The sequence below is a fragment of the Aethalodelphis obliquidens genome, unplaced genomic scaffold (assembly GCF_003676395.1).
Source record: "Aethalodelphis obliquidens isolate GAN/ISIS:26980383/991018 unplaced genomic scaffold, ASM367639v1 scaffold107, whole genome shotgun sequence".
NCBI lineage: Eukaryota > Metazoa > Chordata > Mammalia > Artiodactyla > Delphinidae > Aethalodelphis > Aethalodelphis obliquidens.
This window is the reverse complement of record NW_020838051.1, coordinates 1,800,139-1,822,387: the sequence shown is the minus strand read 5'-3', so window position 1 is coordinate 1,822,387 and position 22,249 is coordinate 1,800,139. Positions and strand designations below refer to the sequence as shown.

Below are 22,249 nucleotides of genomic sequence, written 5' to 3'. Positions count from 1 at the left end.
GAAGCCTGTGCACTGCAACGTAGAGTAGCCCCCGCACGCCGCAACTAGAGAAAGCCTGCGCGCAGCAACAAAGACCCAATGCAGCCAAAAATAAATAAATATTTTAAAAAATTTTAAAAAAAGAAATGGTAAAATTTATTTTAAAAAAGACATTGTTAAAAAAATTTTAAAAAATGTTTTGGACTCCCCTGGTGGTCCAATGGTTTTTTTAAAAATGATTTAAATATATATACTTTCTAAAGTAGTTTTAATGTCACAGAAGTGGCTTTTCAGTGTGCAGCAAGAGAAATCAGAGGTAGCTAAGAAAAGGCCCCACCAGCCTCAGGTCTCCTGAGCCTGCGGAAGGCCAAGGCAAGCTGAGCCCTGAGCAGCCGGTTTAGCAGCCATGAGAAAGGCCCTGAGTTCCTCAGGAAGAGCCAGGAGGCAGTCCCCACCCCTTGGAAACCTGGTTTCCTACGGGGGTACAGGCATCTCTGGGCCCCCGGCTCACTGCTCCAGTGAAAATCCCCTCAATGCCCATTCATTTAATGCCTCCTAGGGAAGCGCGGCTTCCCTAACAGGCAGGCTAGGGGGCTGAGGCAGCCTGCCTTTGCTGCATGGTCCTGGGGGACTGGGGGTGGGCCTGGCCATGGGAAGGGCTCAGTCAGCAGGCTTATCTTCTTGTAGGAGGGTGAGGAAGTGCTGGCCTCCCTCACAGAGCAGGCTGTGTTCAGCCCGGCACAGCACGAGCCAGGGTGGCCCCAGCGGCTCCTGCTTGCTCACCAGGGGGAGGAGTTCGGCCATCAGGACCTTTTCCAGGTGGATCTGCTGGTGCAGCATGGCCCCCCCGCAGCCCGAGGGCCGCCGGGGTCTGCAGCTCCTGGGTACTGTGCACCGCTCCCGCAGCCTGTGGAGACGCTGCCCCGCGATGGCCTGCAGCCCCTCCGGGGTGAGCAGGCAGCGCTACTCCTGTATCCAGTCCTTGGGCTCTGCCGTGAGCTCTTCCCCATTCGAAGTCTTAGCAGCAAGCAGGCCTCCTGCAGGTGCCGCAACTCTGCCTCCACCTCCGCGGCGCTGAGCCTAGAGCCGGGCCAACTTGAAGTTGTCTGCATTTTCTGCAGGAACTGGGTTTTGGCGGTGGTAGCAGCATCCACAGAATCACTGGTCTGTGCAGAGCTGAGCTGGGCCCACAGGCTGGGATGCACACGTGCGCAGCCCGCAAACCAGAGAGCAACGTGGTGACCCCAGCCAGCTGGGCTGGGCCACGAGAAGTAGGCAAGGGCCAGGGTAGCGGCCCCAGCCTGCTGTCGGCTCTGCTGAATGCCAGGAGGGGCCTTTGGGGGTCCTGGGGAACTGAGGGGACACTGTCCGTGAAAAGGGTGACAGAGCTGACCCACTCTGGGAAATGCTAGGAGAGAATTCAAGGGAAAAAGGGGAGAGGAGCCAGCAGTGACTGGTAGCCAAGATGTCTGGTGAGAGCTCTGGGTGCTGGCTCTGTACCAGGCCCAGCACAAGCACCCGAAAGGCACTACCTTGTTTAAGCCCTACAGCACCTCTAGAAGCTGCTACTATTATTGTCATGTCCACAAGGAAGACAGATGGGGACTTGGAGACACGGAGTGCCTTGTTCAAGGTCTCACAGCTTGAGACAGGCCGAGCTGGGGGCCTGCGAGGCCGCTGGCTGAGTGTGAGGTGACCACAGCCGTCTTAGGGAGGCTGACTCTCCTAACGCGGAGAGTGTCGCCACCCAGCAGAGAAAGCCAAGGGACCCGTGGGAGAAGTGTTACCATCGGGAGGCTTCCCGGCTCTCCACACTCCCCTGGTCTCACCTCCCCCTCCTCTTCCCCCTCCCCCAGCCTCGAGGCTTCCGGGAAGCCGCTTTCCTGAAGGCCTCGGGCAGCTGCATCCTGTCAGAGAAGCCGGTGCCCAGGACAGCTCTGTGTCACTCGGGGGGCTCCAGGCCCCACTCCCTACTCAGAGCCCAGTGAGGGATGAGGCTCGCCCACCCCTCAGGCAGGGCTTCCAGGGTGACCCCAGGAGCCAGCCCAGTTCAGGTCCCACCTGGCAGGGAGGAGAGAAAGCGGAGCTCAGGCTCATGTGGAGCCCCGGGGCTGGGTGGATAAGTGGATGGGGCACAGGACAGGCCCCAGTGCATCAGACGTGGCACCTTCACAGCCAGCTGTTCCACTCTGCCGGCTTCCGGGCTTGGGCCTCATGGGGTGGCATCCTGGGGCCCCCCTGGCCCACATCCAGCTCAATGCCCTGCCCTCCCTGTCACCCCAAACCCAGACTCCTGCTGCTGCCAGGATCTGATCAGGTAGAGACAGTAGTGCCTCCAGTGAGGGCCTGGGAAACGCACCCCTTATCCTCGAGTGTAAGAGCTTCTGGGGCCTGAGGCACAGCCAACGGGCCTATTTGTTGGTCCCTGCGGCCTGGTTCAGGCTTGGTGGCTCCGGCCCCTTCCCCATACAGGTCTGATGCCCCACTGACAGAAGCCTGCTCTCAGGGAGGTCCTTGGCAGGCCCCCTGGTTTGGTGGATGCCCCGGGGGCTTTTGTCTCTGATGCACGGCTGTCAGCCCTGCGTGAGGCGCTGAGGGGGCAGAGGCTCTGGTGGCAGGGGAAGCGGCCGTGGACGCAGACTTCAGGCTGGGGGCCTTGCCCTTGTCGCCTTCTCCAGCCTTTGAGATGCCTTTTCGCACCCGTACAGCCTTCTCCAGTGCCTGGGTCAGAAGCTCCGGCTCCTTGAGGTCCTGCGGGCTGGGTGTGCGTGCTGCAGATGGGGCCTCTTCATTAGTTTCTGGCCCTGGGCTGGGCTCCGGAGCCGGGGTCTCGGCTGGTTCCCAGGCACTCAGCAGCCGCCGGGAGCCTCGCAGGCTCCGCTCCAGCTGCCGCTGTCACTCGGTGCAGGAGTCCAGGGCGCCATGCAGCTTGGCCACCAGCCTGGAAGGGACGCACCCGAGGCTCAGCAGCCTCGGACTGCGCCGCCTCCCGCCCCCTCCAGGGCGGGGAATCCACTGGTGCGAGCAGCCGGCAGGGTCCAGTGGTTAAGACTCTGAGCTGCCACTGCAGGGGACACGGGTTCGATCCCTGGTCGGGGAACTAAGATCCCACGTGCTGCACAGTGTGGCCAAAAATTAAAAAAAAAAAGACATTTTTGGCCGTCATGGATATCATCGCTAAGCTCCTTTCACTAATTTGTCACGGAGACAATAAGGTTTCGATCTCTCCCCTACTTCGACCTGACTCTGGCACCTTGGGCCACCCCTCTGCCTTCAGTGTCATCTCTAATATCCCTGGAGAATTGATCTTGAGCCTAATAACAAACTCCCATTTATTGAGCGCTGTGCTAAGTGCTGCGTGTGCGCCGTCTCATTTAGTCCTTACATCCACACGAGGAAGCAGATACTTTCATTAGTTTCATTTTATGGATGGGGACACCGGGACCAAAGGGGTTCAGAGCCTTGCCCAAGGGAGTGAAAAATTTGACCTGCCATTCAAGTAGAGCACTGGCCCTTAAACTCTGCCTCTCCATCTTTATGGGAAATTCTAGCTTTCATACTCTACTGTCCTCTGATTCAACCTTGATACCTCAGTGGGAAACGAGTGCCCTGTTGCTCCTGTAAGCCCTATAATCGCCCACTGAACCGCCCTCTTTCTGGTTTTGGCCTAGCATGATGTAATGACACTTGTCCCTTTAATAGGGAAGAGGTGAGGATGAACGAGGTGATGATTGGTAAGTGTTTTGAGCCTGTTGAAGAAAAACTTGGTGTCGTAGGCTTCCACATGGGGAAAGAATTATTTTTAATGGGAGTGAGAAACTGATGAGAATTCAGCAGCGAGAGCCATGTTGTTTTTAGGGGGTGGTCTCCGAAACCAAGAGCTGTCATTTTGCTTAATGATTTCAAACCTGAATAAGCAGTATAACAAGTGAGCCTCAAACTCAGTCATTCAACCAAAAGGCAAACAATTTTGTAACCAGGCGATAGGGGAGCTTTACAGCCTTTAAACAATATAATCTGAGAGCACCCCCGCCATCTTACCAACTGGCAACACAGAATACGTGGGTTTTAATCATTACACTGTGGTAGCTGAACAGCCAGCTGGTAGGAAGCTTAACTCTGCTTTATTCCCAGGGGAAAAAATAAGTTTAGAATCATGTGGTGTGTTTATTTTATTTATGTTTTCAAATCGACTGCAAAGTATTTTTCAAATGCTATAAACATAGCAGTCAATTAACACCCTCTTTTTTTAAATTTTCTTTTTTATTTTATTTTTTTGAATTTTATTTTATTTGTATACAGCAGGTTCTTATTAGTTATCTATTTTATACAATTAGTGTATACATGTCAATCCCAATCTCCCTGTTCATCCCACCCCCCCCCACCCCCACCCCCGCCACTTTCCCCCGTTGGAGGCCATACGTTTGTTCTCTCCATCTGTGTCTCTATTTCTGCCCTGCATACCGGTTCATCTGTACCATTTTTCTAGGTTCCACATAGAACCTAGCTATTCCTGGCTATTGTAAATAGTGCTGCAATGAACATTGGGATGCATGTGTCTTTTTGAATTATGGTTTTCTCTGGGTATATGCCCAGTAGTGGGATTGCTGGGTCATATGGTAATTCTATTTTCAGTTTTTTAAGGAGCGTCCATACTGTTCTCCATAGTGGCTGTATCAATTTGCATTCCCACCAACAGTGCAAGAGGGTTCCCTGTTCTCCACATCCTCTCCAGCATTTGTTGTTTGTAGATTTTCTGATGACGCCCGTTCTAACTGGTGTGAGGTGATACCTCATTATAGTTTTGATTTGCATTTCTCTAATAATTAGTGATGTTGAGCATCTTTTCATGTGTTTGTTGGCAATCTGTATATCTTCTGTGGAGAAATGTCTGTTTAGGTCTTCTGCCCATTTTTGGATTGGGTTGTTTGTTTTTTTGATATTGAGCTGCATGAGCTGTTTATATATTTTGGAGATTAATGCTTGTCCGTTGGTTCGTTTGCAAATATTTTCTCCCATTCTGAGGGTTGTCTTTTTGTCTTGTTTGTAGTTTCCTTTGCTTTGCAAAAGCTTTTAAGTTTCATTAGGTCCCATTTGTTTATTTTTGTTTTTTGGGTTTTTTTACATCTTTGTTGGAGTATACTTGCTTTACAGTGGTGTGTTAGTTTCTGCTTTATAACAAAGTGACTCAGTTATACATATGCATATGTTCCCATATCTCTTCCCTCTTGCGTCTCCCTCCCTCCCACCCTCCCTATCCCACCCCTCCAGGTGGTCACAAAGCACCGAGCTGATCTCCCCATACTATGCGGCTGCTTCCCACTAGCTATCTACCTTACGTTTGGTAGTGTATATATGTCCATGCCACTCTCTCGCTTTGTCACAACTTACCCTTCCCCCTCCCCGTATCCTCAAGTCCATTCTCTAGTAGATCTGTGTCTTTATTCCCGTCTTGCCCCTAGGTTCTTCATGACCTTTTTTTCCCTTAAATTCCATATATATGTGTTAGCATATGGTATTTGTCTTTCTCTTTCTGACTTACTTCACTCTGTATGACAGACTCTAGGTCCATCCACCTCATTGCAAATAGCTCAATTTTGTTTCTTTTTATGGCTGAGTAATATTCCATTGTATATATTTGCCACATCTTCTTTATCCATTCATCTGATGATGGACACCTAGGTTGTTTCCATCTCCAGGCTATTGTAAATGGAGTTGCAGTGAACATTTTGGTACATGACTCTTTTTGAATTATGGTTTTCTCAGGGTATATGCCCAGTAGTGGGATTGCTGGGTCATATGGTAGTTCTGTTTGTAGTTTTTTAAGGAACCTCCATACTGTTCTCCATAGTGGCTGTAGTAATTCACATTCCCACCAGCAGTGCAAGAGTGTTCCCTTTTCTCCACACCCTCTCCAGCATTTATTGTTTCTAGATTTTTTGATGATGGCCATTCTGAGCGGTGTGAGATGATATCTCATTGTAGTTTTGATTTGCATTTCTCTAATGATTAATGATGTTGAGCATCCTTTCATGTGTTTGTTGGCAATCTGTATATCTTCTTTGGAGAAATGTCTATTTAGGTCTTCTGCCCATTTTTGGATTGGGTGTTTGTTTTTTTGTTATTGAGCTGCATGAGCTGCTTGTAAATTTTGGAGATTAATCCTTTGTCAGTTGCTTCATTTGCAAATATTTCCTCCCATTCTGAGGGTTGTCTTTTGGTCTTGTTTATGGTTTCCTTTGCTGTGCAAAAGCTTTTAAGTTTCATTAGGTCCCATTTGTTTATTTTTGCTTTTATTTCCATCTCTCTAGGAAGCGGGTCAAAAAGGATCTTGCTGTGATTTATGTCATAGAGTGTCCTGCCTATGTTTTCCTCTAAGAGTTTGATAGTTTCTGGCCTTACATTTAGGTCTTTAATCCATTTTTAGCTTATTTTTGTGTATGGTGTTAGGGAGTGTTCTAATCTCATACTTGTACATGTAGCTGTCCAGTTTTCCCAGCACCACTTTTTGAAGAGGCTGCCTTTTCTCCATTGTATACTCTTGTCTCCTTTATCAAAGATAAGGTGACCATATGTACGTGGGTTTATCCCTGGGCTTACTATCCTGTTCCATTGACCTATATTTCTGTTTTTGTGCCAGTTCCATATTGTCTGGATTACTGTAGCTTTGTATTATAGTCTGAAGTCACAAGTCTGATTCCTCCAGCTCCGTTTTCTTCCCTGAAGACTGCTTTGGTTATTCGGGGTCTTTTGTGTCTCCACACAAATTTTAAGATTTTTTGTTCTAGTTCTGTGAAAAATGCCATTGGTAATTTGATAGGGATTGCCTTGAATCTGCAGATTGCTTTGGGTAGTAGAGTCATTTTCAGAAGATTGACTCTTCCAATCCAAGAACATGGTATATCTCTCCATCTGTGTCATTTTTGATTTCTTTCATCAGTGTCTTATACTTTTCTGCTTACAGGTCTTTTGTCCCCCTAGGTAGGTTTATTCCTAGGTATTTTATTCTTTTTGTTGCAATGGTGAATGGGATTGTTTCCTTAATTGTTCTTTCTGATCTTTCGTTGTTAGTGTATAGGAATGCAAGAGATTTCTGTGCATTAATTTTGTATCCTGCAACTTTACCAAATTCATTGATTAGCTCTAGTAGTTTTCTGGTAGCATCTTTAGGATTCTCTATGTATAGTATCATGTCATCTGCAAACAGTGACAGTTTTACTTCTTCTTTTCCAATTTGTATTCCTTTTATTTCTTTTTCTTCTCTGATTGCTGTGGGTAGGACTACCAAAACTATGTTGAATAATAGTGGCTAGAGTGGACATCCTTGTCTTGTTCCTGATCTTAGAGGAAATGCTCTCAGTTTTTCACCATTGAGAATGATGTTTGCTGTGGGTTTGTCGTATATGGCCTTTATTATGTTGAGGTAGTTTCCCTTATGCCCACTTTCTGGAGAGTTTTTATCACAAATGGGTGCTGAATTTTGTCAAAAGCTTTTTCTGAATCTATTGACATGATCATATGGTTTTTATCCTTCAGTTTGTTAATATGGTGTATCACATTGATTGATTTGCGCATATTGAAGAATCCTTGAATCCCTGGGATAAATCCCACTTGATCGTGGTGTATGATCCTTTTAATGTGTTGTTGGATTCTGTTTGCTAGTATTTTGTTGAGGATTTTTGCGTCTATATTCATGAGTGATATTGGTCTGTAATTTTCTTTTTTTTGTGGTATCTTTGTTGGGTTTTGGTATCAGGCTGATGGTGGCCTCATAGAATGAGTTTGGGAGTGTTCCTTCCTCTGCAGTTTTTTGGAAGAGTTTGAGAAGGATGGGTGTTAGCTCTTCTCTAAATGTTTGATAGAATTCACCTGTGAAGCCATCTGGTCCTGGACTTTTTGTTTGTTGGCAGAATTTTAATCACAGTTTCAATTTCATTACTTGTGATTGGTCTGTTCATATTTTCTATTTCTTCCTGGTTCAGTCTTGGAAGGTTATACCTTTCTAAGAATTTGTCCATTTCCTCCAGGTTGTCCATTTTATTGGCATAGAGTTGCTTGTAGTAGTCTCTTAGGATGCTTTGTATTTCTGCAGCGTCTGTTGTAACTTCTCCTTTTTCATTTCTAATTTTATTGATTTGAGTCCTCTCCCTCTTTTTCTTTTTGAGTCTGGCTAAAGGTTTATCAGTGTTGTTTATCTTCTCAAAGAACCAGCTTTTAGTTTTATTGATCTTTGCTATTGTTTTCTTTGTTTCTGTTGCATTTATTTCTGCTCTGATCTTTATGATTTCTTTCCTTCTGCTAACTTTGGGTTTTGTTTGTTCTTCTTTCTCTAGTTCCTTTAGGTGTAAGGTTAGATTGTTTATTTGAGATTTTTCTTGTTTCTTGAGGTAGGCTTGTATTGCTAGAAACTTCCCTCTTAGAACTGCTTTTGCTGCATCCCATAGGTTTTGGATTATCGTGTTTTCGTTGTCATTTGTCTCTAGGTATTTTTTGATTTCCTCTTTGATTTCTTCAGTGATCTCTTGGTTATTTAGTAACGTATTGTTTAGCCTCCATGTGTTCGTGTTTTTTATATTATTTTCCCTATAATTGATTTCCAATCTCATAGCATTGTGGTCGGAAGAGATGCTTGATATAATTTCAATTTTCTTAAATTTACCGAGACTTGATTTGTGACCCAAAATGTGATCTATCCTGGAGAATGTTCTGTGTGCACTTGAGAAGAAAGTGTAATCTTCTGTTTTTGGATGGAATAGCCTATAACTATCAATTTATCTGGTCTGTTGTGTCATTTAAAGGTTCTGTTTCCTTATTTTCATTTTGGATGATCTGTCCATTGGTGTAAGTGAGGTGTTAAAGTCTCCCACTATTATTGTGTTACTGTCGATTTCCTCTTTTATAGCTGTTAGCAGTTGCCTTATGTATTGAGGTCCTCCTATGTTGGATGTATTTATAATTGTTATATCTTCTTGGATTGATCCCTCGATCATTATGTAGTGTCCTTTATTGTCTCTTGTAACATTCTTTATTTTAAAGTTTATTTTATCTGATATGAGTATTGCTACTCCAGCTTTCCTTTGATTTCCATTTGCATGGAATATCTTTTTCCATCCTCTCACTTTCAGTCTGTATGTGTCTCTAGGTCTGAAGTGGATCTCTTGTAGACGGCATATGTACGGGTCTGGTTTTTGTATCCATTCAGCGAGGCTGTGTCTTTTTGTTGGAGCATTTAATCCATTCGTGTTTAAGGTAATTATCAATATGTATGTTCCTATTACCATTTTCTTAATTGTTATGGGTTTGTTTTTGTAGGTCCTTTTCTCTCTTGTGTTTCTCATTTAGAGAAGTTCCTTTAGCATTTGTTGTAGAGCTGGTTTGGTGGTGCTGAATTTTCTTAGCTTTTGCTTGTCTGTAAAGCTTTTGATTTCTCCATTGAATCTGAATGAGATCCTTGCCGGGGTAGAGTAGTCTTGGTTGTAGGTTCTTCCCTTTCATCGCTTTATTTTATTTATTTACCAAAAGATTAACCATGTTTGATTTTTTTTTTGGTCTGAAAAGTAACTGCCTTATTTATTTTTTAACATCTTTATTGGAGTATAATTGCTTTACAATGGTGTGTTAGTTTCTGCTTTATAACAAAGTGAATCTGTTATACATATACATATGTTCCCATATCTCTTCCCTCTTGCATCTCCCTCCCTCCCACCCTCCCTATCCCACCCCTCTAGGTGGTCACAGAGCACCGGGCTGATCTCCCTGTGCTATGCTGCTGCTTCCCACTAGCTGTCTATTTTACGGTTGGTAGTGTATATATGTCCATGCCACTCTCTCACTTTGTCACATGGTGCCACTCCCTTCTGGCTTGTAGAGTTTCTGCTGAGAAATCGGCTGTTAACCTTATTGGAGTTCCCTTGTATGTTATTTGTCTTTTTTCCCTTGTTGCTGTCAGTAATTTTTCTTTGCCTTTAATATTTGTCACTTTGATTACCATGTGTCTCGGCATGTTTCTCCTTGGGTTATCCTGCCTGGGACTCTGCGCTTCCTGGACTTGGGTGGTTATTTCCTTTCCCATGTTAGGGAAGTTTTCGACTATAATCTCTTCAAATATTGTCTGAGGTCCTTTCTCTCTCTCTTCTCCTTCTGGGACCCCTATAATGCAAATGTTGTTGAATTTAGTGTTGTCCCAGAGGTCTCTTAGGCTGTCTTCATTTCTTTTCATTCTTTTTTCTTTATTCTGTTCTGTGGCAGTGAATTCCACCATTCTGTCTTCCAGGGCATTTATCCGTTCTTCTGCCTCAGTTATTCTGCTATTGATTCCTTCTAGTGTAGTTTTCATTTCAGTTATTGTATTGTTCATGTCTGTTTGTTTGTTCTTTAATTCTTCTAGGTCTTTGTTAAACAGTTCTTGCATCTTCTTGATCTTTGCCTCCGTTGTTTTTCTGAGGTCCTGGATTATCTTTACTATCGTTACTCTGAATTCTTTTTCTGGAAGGTTGCCTATCTCCACTTCATTTAGTTGTTTTTCTGGGGTTTTATCTTGTTCCTTCATCTGGTACATAGTCCTCTGCCTTTTCATCTTGTCTATCTTTCTGTGAATGTGGTTTTCCTTCCACAGGCTGCAGAACTGTAGTTCTTCTTTCTTCTGCTGTCTGCCCTCTGGTGGATGAAGCTATCTAAGAGGCTTGTGCCAGCTTCCTGATGGGAGGGACTGGTGGTGGGTAGAGCTGGGTGTTGCTCTGGTGGGCAGAGCTCAGTAAAACTTTAATCCTCTTGTCTGCTGATGGGTGGGGCTGGGTGCCCTCCCTGTTGGTTGTTTTCCCTGAGGCGACCCAGCACTGGAGCCTACCTGGCTCTTTGGTGGGGCTAATGGCGGACGCTGGGAGAGCTCACGCCAAGGAGTACTTCCCAGAACTTCTGATGCCAGTGTCCTTGTCCCCACAGTGACCCACAACCACCCCTTGCCTCTGCAGGAGACCCTCCAACACTAGCAGGTAGGTCTGGTTCAGTCTCCTTTGGGGTCACTGCTCCTTCCCCTGGGTCCCAGTGTGCACACTACTTTGTATGTGCCCTCCAGGAGTGGAGTCTCTGTTTCCCCCAGTCCTGTCGAAGTCCTGCAATCAAATCCCACTTGCCTTCAAAGTCTGATTCTCTAGGAATTCTTCCTGCTGTTGCCGGACCCCCAAGTTGGGAAGCCTGATGTGGGGCTCAGAACCTTCACTCCAGTGGGTGGACTTCTGTGGTATAAGTGTTCTCCAGTTTGTGAGTCACCCACCCAGCAGTTATGGGATTTGATTTTATTGTGATTGCGCCCCTCCTACCGTCTCACTGCGGCTTCTCCTTTGTCTTTGGATATGGGGTATCTTTTTTGGTGAGTTCCAGTGTCTTCCTCTTGATGACTGTTCAGCAGTTAGTTGTGCTTCCAGTGCTCTTGCAAAAGGGAGTGAGCACACGTCCTTCTACTCCGCCATCTTGAGCCAATCCTAAATAACACCCTCTCTTAAAAACGATATGTAAGCTCCTTGGAAGATACAAACAGGGCTTATTGAAGGGAAGTTAAGTATGGGGATCTGGCTTTCAGCTCTTCTCATGCTCAGAGGAGCCAACAACACATACTTTGGGCTAAGACCCTACGTCTACTAACACCAATGCCATTCCTCCCTGGGGCATTCATTGCTTCAGACATTTTATCCACCCCTCAGGCCCCAATTTCCATTAGATCTCACCTGCTTTTTCTCTCAAGGCACCTTGAACTTTCCCTTATAAACTTATCCATAATTTTTCTTCATTACTTGTTAATGCGTGCCTCTCCCACCATACTGTAAATTCCATGTATGTGTACCCAGTACCAAATGCAGACTCTGTTACGTGGTGAGTGCTCAATAAATATTTGTGGATCTGTGTGTTCCTGTGGAGAATGGAGAGGAATGGGTGAGAATCTAAAAAACAATTTTAATAGGATTGAAAATCTTTCATCTTTCTGATCTCTTCATAAAAACGTATGTTGCCCAGCTAGATTGTGATTTTAGAAATTTGTGCTGCAGGAGTTGGTGAGGGATGTCTCAAGTTTGTCTTCACGTTACTGAACCAGAGTGGGTCCACTTGCCCATGCGCAGTAAAGCCTATCTACTGACACTGGGCTGTGGTGAATACAGTGCAGTGTTTATTGCAGGGTGCCAAACAAGGAGTCCAGGTAGCAAGTGCTTAAAAGACCCAAACTCCCTGAAGGCTTTCAGGGAAAGGTTTATAAAGACAGGGTGAGGGAGGGGGGTTGTCAGGTATGTGATCAGCTTGTGGACACTCCTCTGATTGGTTGGTGGTGAGGTAATCGGGAGTCAACATCATCAACCTTCTGGTTCCAACTGGTGTGTGCTTGTGGGCAGCATACAGTTAACTTCTTCCACCCGGTGTGAGTTTCAGTATCTGCAAAACAGCTCAAAGGACGTGACTCAGAATATTATCTATAGCCCTTGAGGAATTAAAGGTCCTTGACTTTTTTTACTGGCTAAACTGTTATTTTTTTGTCTTGCTTGTATTTTTTCCTTACTTTCTTCATTTTCTCACTTCTCTGATTAAATTTATTCTTTGACAAAAGTTTTTCTACAGGCAAAAGGTAGGAGGAGAACATGGGGGGAATTCTGTTCTGGGAAGGCCCCATAGGGTCCTGTTCGGTTACATTCAGTCCTCTGATGCCATTTAGTTCATGCCCAAGATATATGCATATGTATACAAGGCAGTGACCAAGAAAGGGGGATTTACAGTCAGAAAGATCTCAGTTCAAATCCTCCCACTATTTGGTGGTCATGTGATTTTAGGTTATCATGGCAGCCATGAAAGGGTGCCACTCTGACCTCCTGCTTCAGGAGCATAACTGAGGGCCCAGCTCCTGCCCCTCCGGATTCACTGCTGCATTTGCACCTAGGCTGTGTTTCCCATGGGCTGCTCCCAGCCAGTGAGTAAGCGCAGTCAGAGTACTAGGGCAGGCCATCCCAGGGACATGCGGGACTCCTCCAACGGGCCACCTTGGCTGCAGGACTCCTCGTTGGCCTGGCTGAGACTTTCCTAGAGGTCCTTCTATGTCTCCTCCACAGGGTCCAGACTGGCATCGCCACCTGAAGGCGCGCTCTGCCTTCTCCTGCCCCCTCCTCTGAGCCTTTCCCCGGCACTTCCCCCCATACGGTTCTTGCACTTTTTTTTTTAAACATCTTTATTGGAGTATAATTGCTTTACAATGGTGTGTTAGTTTCTGCTTTATAACAAAGTGAATCAGCTATACATATACATATGTCCCCATATGGTTCTTGCACTTCTAATCCCATCTTGGCGTCTGCTTCTTGGAGGACCCAGTGAATTAACACAGCTAGTCACCTAACCTCTCTCTGGCTCCGTTTCCTCATCCGTTAATTCCCTTTAGGGTTGCAGTGAGGATCAATGTGAATAACCTCGGAAACGTGGCCGGCATCCTGCACACAAGAGCTATCATTCATTCCCAGCTTTTCGCCTTCACATCGCCCACTCCTGCTCCTTCCCATTGACTGTCTCTACTGTATCTTGTAGCTCTTCCCTTCGGTTCCCAAGGTATCAACTAGCTCGGTGCACCCCTCCCGCCCCCCACAATTCCCCTGTGTTAACATTACTAACAAGAGCAGTGTTTTAACATGAGTCTTCTGTGGCGTAACCTGTAGTCATTGTAATGATAGAACAGCTTAAACAAATCATGAAATGACGATGTATCTCTGGCTCCCTCCTAAGTCCCCTTTCTGCCTCTCTTTCTGTTCTGACTCCTTCAGTGCTGGGAGGAATAGACTTTAGCCATCTCTTCTCTGCTCCCAATAAAACCTGTTGTCACGGAGGACGAGCCAGTGAGGGTGCCTCGTGTCTCTTCTGTATTTAGCTGCCTATTCCTCCTGCCCATAGGATGGGCCCCCCTGCAGCTGAGGGTAGGAGCGATGGCTCTGGCTGCCTCTCCACACTGCTCTGGATCTTGCTTTAAGCGCTTCATTCCCAAATGGCAGCCCCTCCTTTCTAGATGGGGCCTGAAGTCCTACTTGCACCGAAGTGGTGGCCGAATCGAGTCGCTCTTGCTTATCTCTGCTTCAGGCACAGCACGTAGAAGGCTCTGCTTGGTAGACAGGATGGCCTTAGTGCAGGCAGCTGGTGGGCAAAGTCCACCCTCTCCTCTGCTGCTGGAGCCCCTCAGAATGTCTCCTTTGCCATCTAGACCTCTCTGGGCTGGCCCGTGGCAACTCACAAATGCCCTGATCCTCTAGGGCAGACGTGCATTCATTCAGCTGGACTTCTGAAGTAGGGCTACACTGAGTGTCTTCGCTTAGTTCTTAGCTGAATTGAACTTTCTGAACCTTCTGGAATCTCCCCGAAAACACCCAGCCCTAACCCTTCCTTTCAGTATTTTCTGTTGCAGCGGTACATATTAGAGTTCTCGGCAATGTTTTACCAAAAACCGCCTTCCTCTGTAGAATCCAACAGCCCGGGAGCTCCTTTAAAATGGGCTGGGAGGAACGTGCGCCGCTTCTTGGCCTTTGGTAAGCCGCTATTTCCGAGGCCTTCAGGACTCGCACGCCTGGGCTCGTTGCCCCACCCAGAGTTCGACAAGTGAAAAGTTGAAAAACAAAGAATGATGAGACAGAGAGAGTAAACGCTGCTTATTGTAAAAAGTCAAACCGTAAAGAAGCCTAGGGAGCAGACGCTGTGGGTGCTCCGCCCGTATCTCTTGGCCTTCACCATTCCCGTGCATGCTTGTGGCTTCCTCCTCCAAGCCCCCGTGACTGTCATTCTGAGGGCTTCCTTGGGCTTGCCCAAGCACAGGCAGAATGGGGAGTAAATGCCCCGCGAGCGGCTCTGAACCATTGATGGCAGAAGCTGGTGTATAACTACTCCGTCTTCCTTCCCCCTAGGGTGGGACGCGTCTAACGCAGGTTCTACACCAATTTCCAGTTGCCTCAGTTGCCCACAGTGATGACATGCTTGCTAACACACCCCCACTTCCCTCCTAGTGCTTCGTGAGTCTCTCTCTCATTTCAACTACTCACATCCAATCCTCATCTCCAGGTCTGCTTCTAGAGGAACCCAACCTAAAACAGCCCATATACTCTACAATATTGTCTGAAAATAGCCCTTCACATTGCTTGCAGCAATGAACTCCCTTTTTTTTTTTTGCCCGTATACCTTCCTTAGTATGCACCCCCGTTATATTCATACTTGTTTATTTATAAATGATATCCTTTCATTAACCAGTATATTAAGTCATGGGCTATACCTCGGGCCAGCTTTATATCCATATTTTTAATAGGTACCTGGATAATTTTGAGTTCTCTGAACAACCTCTTTTCAGATCTGACTAGATGGTCATTGTTTTGACTTCAACCATGGTGGACAAAGAAGGTTCTAGAAAGTGGAGAAATGCATCATTTGTTGCATTGTGAGAAGGAGAACTCATTTTCAGGTTGTTTGATTTTTCTTGCCTTATTAATATTATTTCCAAGCAGGGTTTCCTTTGTGGGATTCTTCAAAGTCACCTGTTTATTTTATGAGGGCTGGTTTCATTATAACTGGAGACTAGAATCTGTAAACACACTTTACCTTATAAATGTTGCAAAATGCTGAAAGTAAATGACGAGGCTTATCATCCCTTCAATTCAGGAATTCCCATTCTGTCTTCAAAATCATTTGAGGAGTCTTGTCTTGCGACTGTCTGACTTCCAGACAGGGGGAGGGTGGTGGCATGAATCTATATATTACCTACTAGTTGAGTTTATTTTCTTATTCTTTGGATCAAAAATAAATCTAGTCGAAGTTAGCGTCTTTCCCTCTCCTGCTGCAGTGGATCATCTTGGCCACCCCTTGAGATGTGCACCCCTACTTTGGGCACCACAGGTTTGCTTGCATCTGTTCCGCATTCCTCCGCCTCTTCTTCAAGAGCTTCCCTGCCCTGCACCCACCTCTCCAGGACACGCTGTTCCAGTCAGTCCAGCCTGTTCCCTCCTCTAGCCCTTTGTTTGTTCCCAGTTGTGCCGTGGGCCCTCCCTCCCGCCCCAGTTCCATCCATGGTGTTTTCATCTTTCCTTTCCCATGGGCGTCCTCACTCTGCTCCAGACCCCTGGAACATGTCTAGCCCTCACCACACTTTTTTTTTTTTTAATGCACCACCTTCTTATTTGTCTGTAGCTGGGCTCTAACAGCTGCCCACAGGCTAGAGCCACTTGAGTGCAGAGAGGACAGAGAGCTAATTGGAGGTGACGCTTAATCTTATTAAGTGGCGCTGGATCCTACATCCCATAACCAGCCCAGGGGCCCGAGGATCCTCTGGGCTCTGCTCTTCCGGCTCTCCCAGCGTCTGTCTCCTCTGGTAACTGGCTGGGGAGTGTAAATATTAATTGGTCTATGGCACGCAGGTAGTAAGGAAGCCATAGAGAAATTACTCCAACTCCTAGCTGAGAGGATAGAACAGTGCCGGGCTCAGGGTGAATTAGGCTACGTTCCTCGTGGATTACAGCTTCTGTTCTGCCTTCCAGACTGAGTCAAACACATTCATAATAAGACTTTTTGTTTTAAGCCCACATTTATTTTTTGAAACTAGATCTCCCAAAGCATAGAACTAACCTACTTTTTTTTTTACAGCTTTATTAAGATATATTTCACATACTATATAATTCACCCACTTAACGTGTACAGTGGGCTTTAGTAAATTGACAGAATTGTGCAGTCAGTTCATGTGATGTTCAGTTTTACGTGTCAGCTGGGCTAGGCTACAGTCTCCAGTTATTCAATTAAACGCTAATCTAGGTGCTGTGTGAAGGTGTTTTGTAGATGTGATTAAAGTCCACAGTCAGTGAACTTTAAGTAAGGGAGATTATTTTAGATAGTCTGGGTAACCCTGATTCAGTCAGGTGAAAGGCCGTAAGAGCAGACCTGGGGTTTCCCAGGAGAAGAAGGAATTCTGCCTGCAGACTGCAGCTTTAGCTCGTGCCTGGGAATTCCAGCCTGCTTCTCCTGATGGCAGGCCCTATGGATTTCAGACTTGCCTAGCCAGCCCCACAATCGCATAAAGTAACTCTTCATGCAAGTAGAGTCCTAAACACTGGACCACTAGGGAATTCCCGAAATCTCTTAATATATGTCTCCTATCATTTATATGTTTCTGGTTGAACCCCGATTGATACAAACTCACTTTGAAAATACAAGAACAAATTTCCATTTTCCATAGGAGCCTGCTTTTCTTTTCTGGGATCTCTTGCAATCTTCTCCCCTTTTGCTCTGTGTTCTTAAGGGTGTTTCTATCTTCCCTCCTGCCCGCAGGGGCTAAGTCTTGGATTTAATCTTCATTGTATATAGGTACGGTCAAAGAAATTTTCACCACCACAACAGTTTGTTTGGACTCTATTTGAAATCTTTCCTCTTGCCATTTCCACTAGAAGGTAAATTTCATGGGGAAGGGGGAAGGATCTTAGTCTGCTCAGCTTATTAAGATAGCTCAAGAGCCCAGAACTGTGCCTGACACATAGTAGATGCTCAGTAAACATTTGTTGAATGAATGAATGCCCACAATGGCGTGTAAACTTGAAAGAAGGAGAGGTTTTTCTTTTACATCCTCCATAAAAGCCTAACAGTGTAGAAGCATCGAGGTACTTGTGGTAAATTACAAAAATGGCCACAAATCCTTCCCTTCTCCTAAAAGCTGGAGTCTATTTCTCCATCTCTCAAATCTAGGCCTGGCTATGTGAATTGCTTTGGTCAATAGGACATGAACAAATGTGATATAAGCAGAGACTTGAAAAGCGCTTAGGTATTAGGGCTTGGAATTGGAACTCTAACACGACCATGAGCTAGCCTGCTATTGGGTGACAGGCTACAAAGAGAACCAAGGCATCCCATCTGACAGTGTACCAACCACCAGACATGAGAGTGAGGCCATTCTAGATCATTCAACCAGCTGCCAAACTATAAGCTGAACACAGACACGTGAGCCAGTCGAGATCAGAAGGACTGCCCAACTGACCCATTGGCTAGTGAGCCAAATAAAATGTTTGTGGTTTTAAACTGCTAAATTGAGGTCATTTTTTACACAGTAATAGATAAACGATACAGGACTCAATACATTCCCAGGTTCAGATAAAGATACGTCATCCCAGTTCGCAAATATTGTGTGCCTGCTGTATGCCAGGCTCTGTGCTTGGCTCCAAGAATAAGAAGATTAAAAGATGTGGATCCTGAAAGCCTCCTTAAACATGACACCAAAAAACAAGTGACTAAAGAAAAAAATGGATAAATTGGATTTCATAAAAATCTAAAACTTTTGGGCTTTAAAGGGCACCATCAAGGAAGTGAAAAGACAACCCACAGAATGGGTGAAAATATTTACAAATTATGTGTCTGATAAGGGACTTGATTCCAGAATATATAAAAAGCTACCATTCAATAATAAAAAGTTAACCCAATTTAAAAATGGGCAAGGGATCTGATTAGACATTTCTCCATAGAATATATACAAATGGTAATAAACATATGAAAAGATGCTCAACATCATTAGTTATTAGAGAAAAGCAAATCAAAACCACAATGAGGTATCACCTTACATCTGCTAGGATGGCTATAGTAAAAAAGACACACAATAGCAAGTGTTGGCGAGGATATGGAGAAATTGCTGGAGGAAATGTAAATGTTAAACACAGAGTTACCATATGACCTAGTCTGGATCGTACTCTGACACCAGTCAACCAATTCTCCAATTCCCCGGACACCAATTGGATGTCCAACAATTCAATTTAATTCTGAAACTAACTACCTGGAGTTAGTGACAGATTCCACAGATTTAAGGGTTCAGTCCCACCAGACTGCCCCCGATGCCAGTGCAATGTCCTGGGCCACCCGTACTTCTGGCTGTAAATTGTAGGTTCCCACGACCCCCTCCTTAAGTTCAATAGTTTGCTAGAATGGCTCACAGACTTCAGGGAAATACTTTACTTACATTTATGGCTTTATTATAAAGGATACAACTCAGGAATAGCCAGATGGAAGAGATACACAGGGCAAGGTATGGAGAAGGGAGGGAACGTAGAGCTTCCATGCCTTCTCCAGCCACACCACCGTCCCAGCAAGTCCATGTGTTCACCAGCCTGGAAACTCTCCAAATCTCATTGTTCAAGAGTTTTTTATAGAGTTCCATCTCCAGCAATAGCCACCTCCCTTTCCCAGAGGGGTTGGTGGGTGGGGCTGAGAGTTCTAACCCTCTGATCACTTGGTCTTTCTGGTGATTGGCCGTATCCTCTATCTGAGGAGGGGGCGGGTCCCACCCTAAGTCACCTCATTAGCATACACTCAGGTGTGATTGAAAGGGGCTGGTTGTGCATAGCAAACCCCCCCACAAATCCTATCACTCAGGAAATTCCAAGGGTTTTAGGAGCTCTGCCAGGAACTGTGGGCAAAGACTAAATATATTTTTGTATTATATCACACCCAGAAGTTCCACTCCTAGATATATACCCAAGAGAAACTAAAACATGCATCCACACATAAACTTCTATGTGAATGTTTACAGCAGCGTTATTCATAATAGCCCCAAAGTAGAAACAACCCAAATGTCCACCATTTGAAGAATGGATAAGCAAAATATGATATATTCATAAAGGGGGATATTATTTAGCAGTAAAAGGAATGAAGTTTGATAAATGCTATAACATGGATGACCCTTGAAAACACTACGCTAATGGAAAGATGCCAGACGCGCAAAAAACATACATCGTATGACTGTATTTCGATGAAATGTCCAGAATAGGCAACTGTATGGAGACAGAAGGTAGATGACTGGTTGCCAAGGGCTGCGGGGGTTGGCAGGAGTGGAGACTGACTGCAAATGGCTACGGGGCGATAAAAATGTTCTAAAATCAGTTTGTGGTAGTAGTTGTACAACTCTTTGAATATACTAAAAGACATTAACTTGTACACTTCAGATGGGTGAATTGTATGGTATGTGAATTATATCTCAATAAAGCTCTTTTCACAAAGTTGAGCAAGTTGGCCAAAGGCGAACAATTATTAGTAGATAAGCTGGGTTGGGACTTGAGTCCAGGTCCTATCTGCACACTGTCTTTCTTTCTGTTTGTATCTCAGTTATGCCTAACATTTGTTTATCTCAAGACCAGTGTGCATAGAAAAATGCATAATAATATCTAACACATGTATAACGATGTTTTATAATCCATCTTCTTTTTTTAACTTTAAAATAGCCTGCGAGCACTTTTCCATGTCATGACGTAGTCTTCTACCACATAAAATTTAATAGCTACGTAGTATCCCGTTGTATGACTGAACCTTCATTTGTCCAACCAGGTCCCTATGATTTGAATGGTTTCTAATATGGGGCTATTATCAAACTCAGTGCTATAAACAGACTGGTGGGCTTTCTATTTTTGATAGCGTCTATGACCTTTTTTCACTGACCAGTGTAGGGTTTCTCTCCTTATAAAACTTTTTACTAAAGCATGATGTACATATATAAAAGTGCCCATATCGTAAGTGTAGAAGTAGCCATGTTTCAGAAACAGCACCCCTGTGTAACCAGCATCCAGTTGAAGAAACAGAACATGACCAGCACTTCAGAAGCCCCCTCCTACCCTCCATATCTTTTTTCCTTCTTCAGTTGAATATCAGGTGGCAGTACATCAAATTGGCAAATCCAACACCCCCCTTTGGAGCAGAGCCAGTAAAGATATCACAGATTACTGCTTAACGTGCACTTGTGTCTCTCTATTCTGTTTGTGCCTTGGCTGTCCCGCTTTCAATGCTCTGATGTCTAGTAACCTTAATCGTCACCTGAGCATCACCTCGACCTTGAGTTTCCACGTTTTGGGTAGCTTCAGGCGCTGAGTGGGCAGCTGGCGAGTTAAGCTGGCATGGGTGAGTGGCATGACCAGGCATGTCGTGCCACCTTTCCCGCCCTACACGCCTGACAGCGTGTATAAGGAGGGCCTGAGCCCTGGTTGTGAGCGAGGGCCAGACGTTCTATACTAGTGGATCTCGAACTTGGCTGCATATTGGAATCCCTGGAGGGCTTTAAAATATAATGATGCCTGGGACCCACCCCCAGAGATTCTGATTTAATTGGCTTGGAGTATGGCCTGGACACGGAGATTTTTTTTTTAATACCCCGATGATTCCAAAAGGCAGCCAAGGCTGGGAACCCACGCTCTCCACTCGGATTCTCTTTGGCTTTTGTGGGTGTACTGCTTGGTGTCAACGTTAGCTGAAGATTAAATGCCAGACCTCATTGACTCCATAATATTTTTGTAATTCACTGCAACTGTTTTTGGCTTTCTTTAGAGGGTTTGTGCAATACTATTTTGACAAACGTCGCACTCTCTTAGATTGAACTGACATTCTCTGAGATGGCTGTGGGTATACCAGGTCATTTAGCCTGAATGGGAATTAAGATGTCTTAAAACAATAATGAGTTACCAGAGTCACTCCTTAAGCATATTTATGAGTTTTCCTGCCTCTCCTGCTGCTGATGGGCCTTGGTGTAATAGTGTGCTCACCGGAAGAAACGATGGTTTCAGATGCGTAAATTACACAAGGGAGATTTGCAAAGCCATCATGCCTGGTCCATCTAAATTGTTCCCTGTTTCCTGCAGAGGATACCAGCCTTTAGAAGGGCACTCTGCAGGCAGGGGGGACTTTCCCAAACAGAGGCCCAGAGAGCGTACCTGAAAGATGATTAAGGAAAGTTTCTTTTATAAGTTACCTTCAAGAGGGAAAAGGAAATACCTGGTTTATGAGCCAAAACCAATGGGCTGAGCAAATATCAGACGAAGGGAGGAGAAAGGAGTTTGAGCAAAGCGAGAAGGGAGATGAGTCTGGAGTAAGGTGGTGCTTCCAGGGTGTCCCCAGTAGAGGGAACAGTCAGCTAGCTTACCTGGTGGGGTTGTTGGCAGGTGTAAGCAGAGCTACCCAGGTACTGAGGCACCGGGAACACGAGCAAGTGTCATCCGTGTTAGACAGAAAGGGTAATAAACAGTGAAGGCAAGAGTGCAGATATGGAAACGCCTCCTGATTCCCAGGGAAATGTCATGCTCTCCTCAATTTCACCCTCCTAAATGTTTGCACGAGAATGCTGATGCATGGGCTGGAGTGCCTAGGAACGCCATCCTTTCTCAAGGAGCGCTTGGTGGACCCTGGCCAGAAGGTCAGCTCCAACAGAGCTCACAGTTGATGATACGCTTTCCCACATGATTTCGAAGCAGTGGTGGGTTCTGTCTTG

The 22,249-nt window shown here is 45.3% G+C and overlaps 1 protein-coding gene and 1 pseudogene across 1 annotated transcript in view; one reads left to right on the top strand and one right to left on the bottom strand.

Moving 5' to 3' along the window:
- Positions 1–22,249, top strand: part of PDK3 (pyruvate dehydrogenase kinase 3) — a 128,895-nt gene that overhangs the window by 8,632 nt on the left and 98,014 nt on the right. The window lies entirely within an intron of this gene.
- On the bottom strand, positions 573–20,900 carry LOC113614877 (tubulin epsilon and delta complex protein 2-like; annotated as a pseudogene).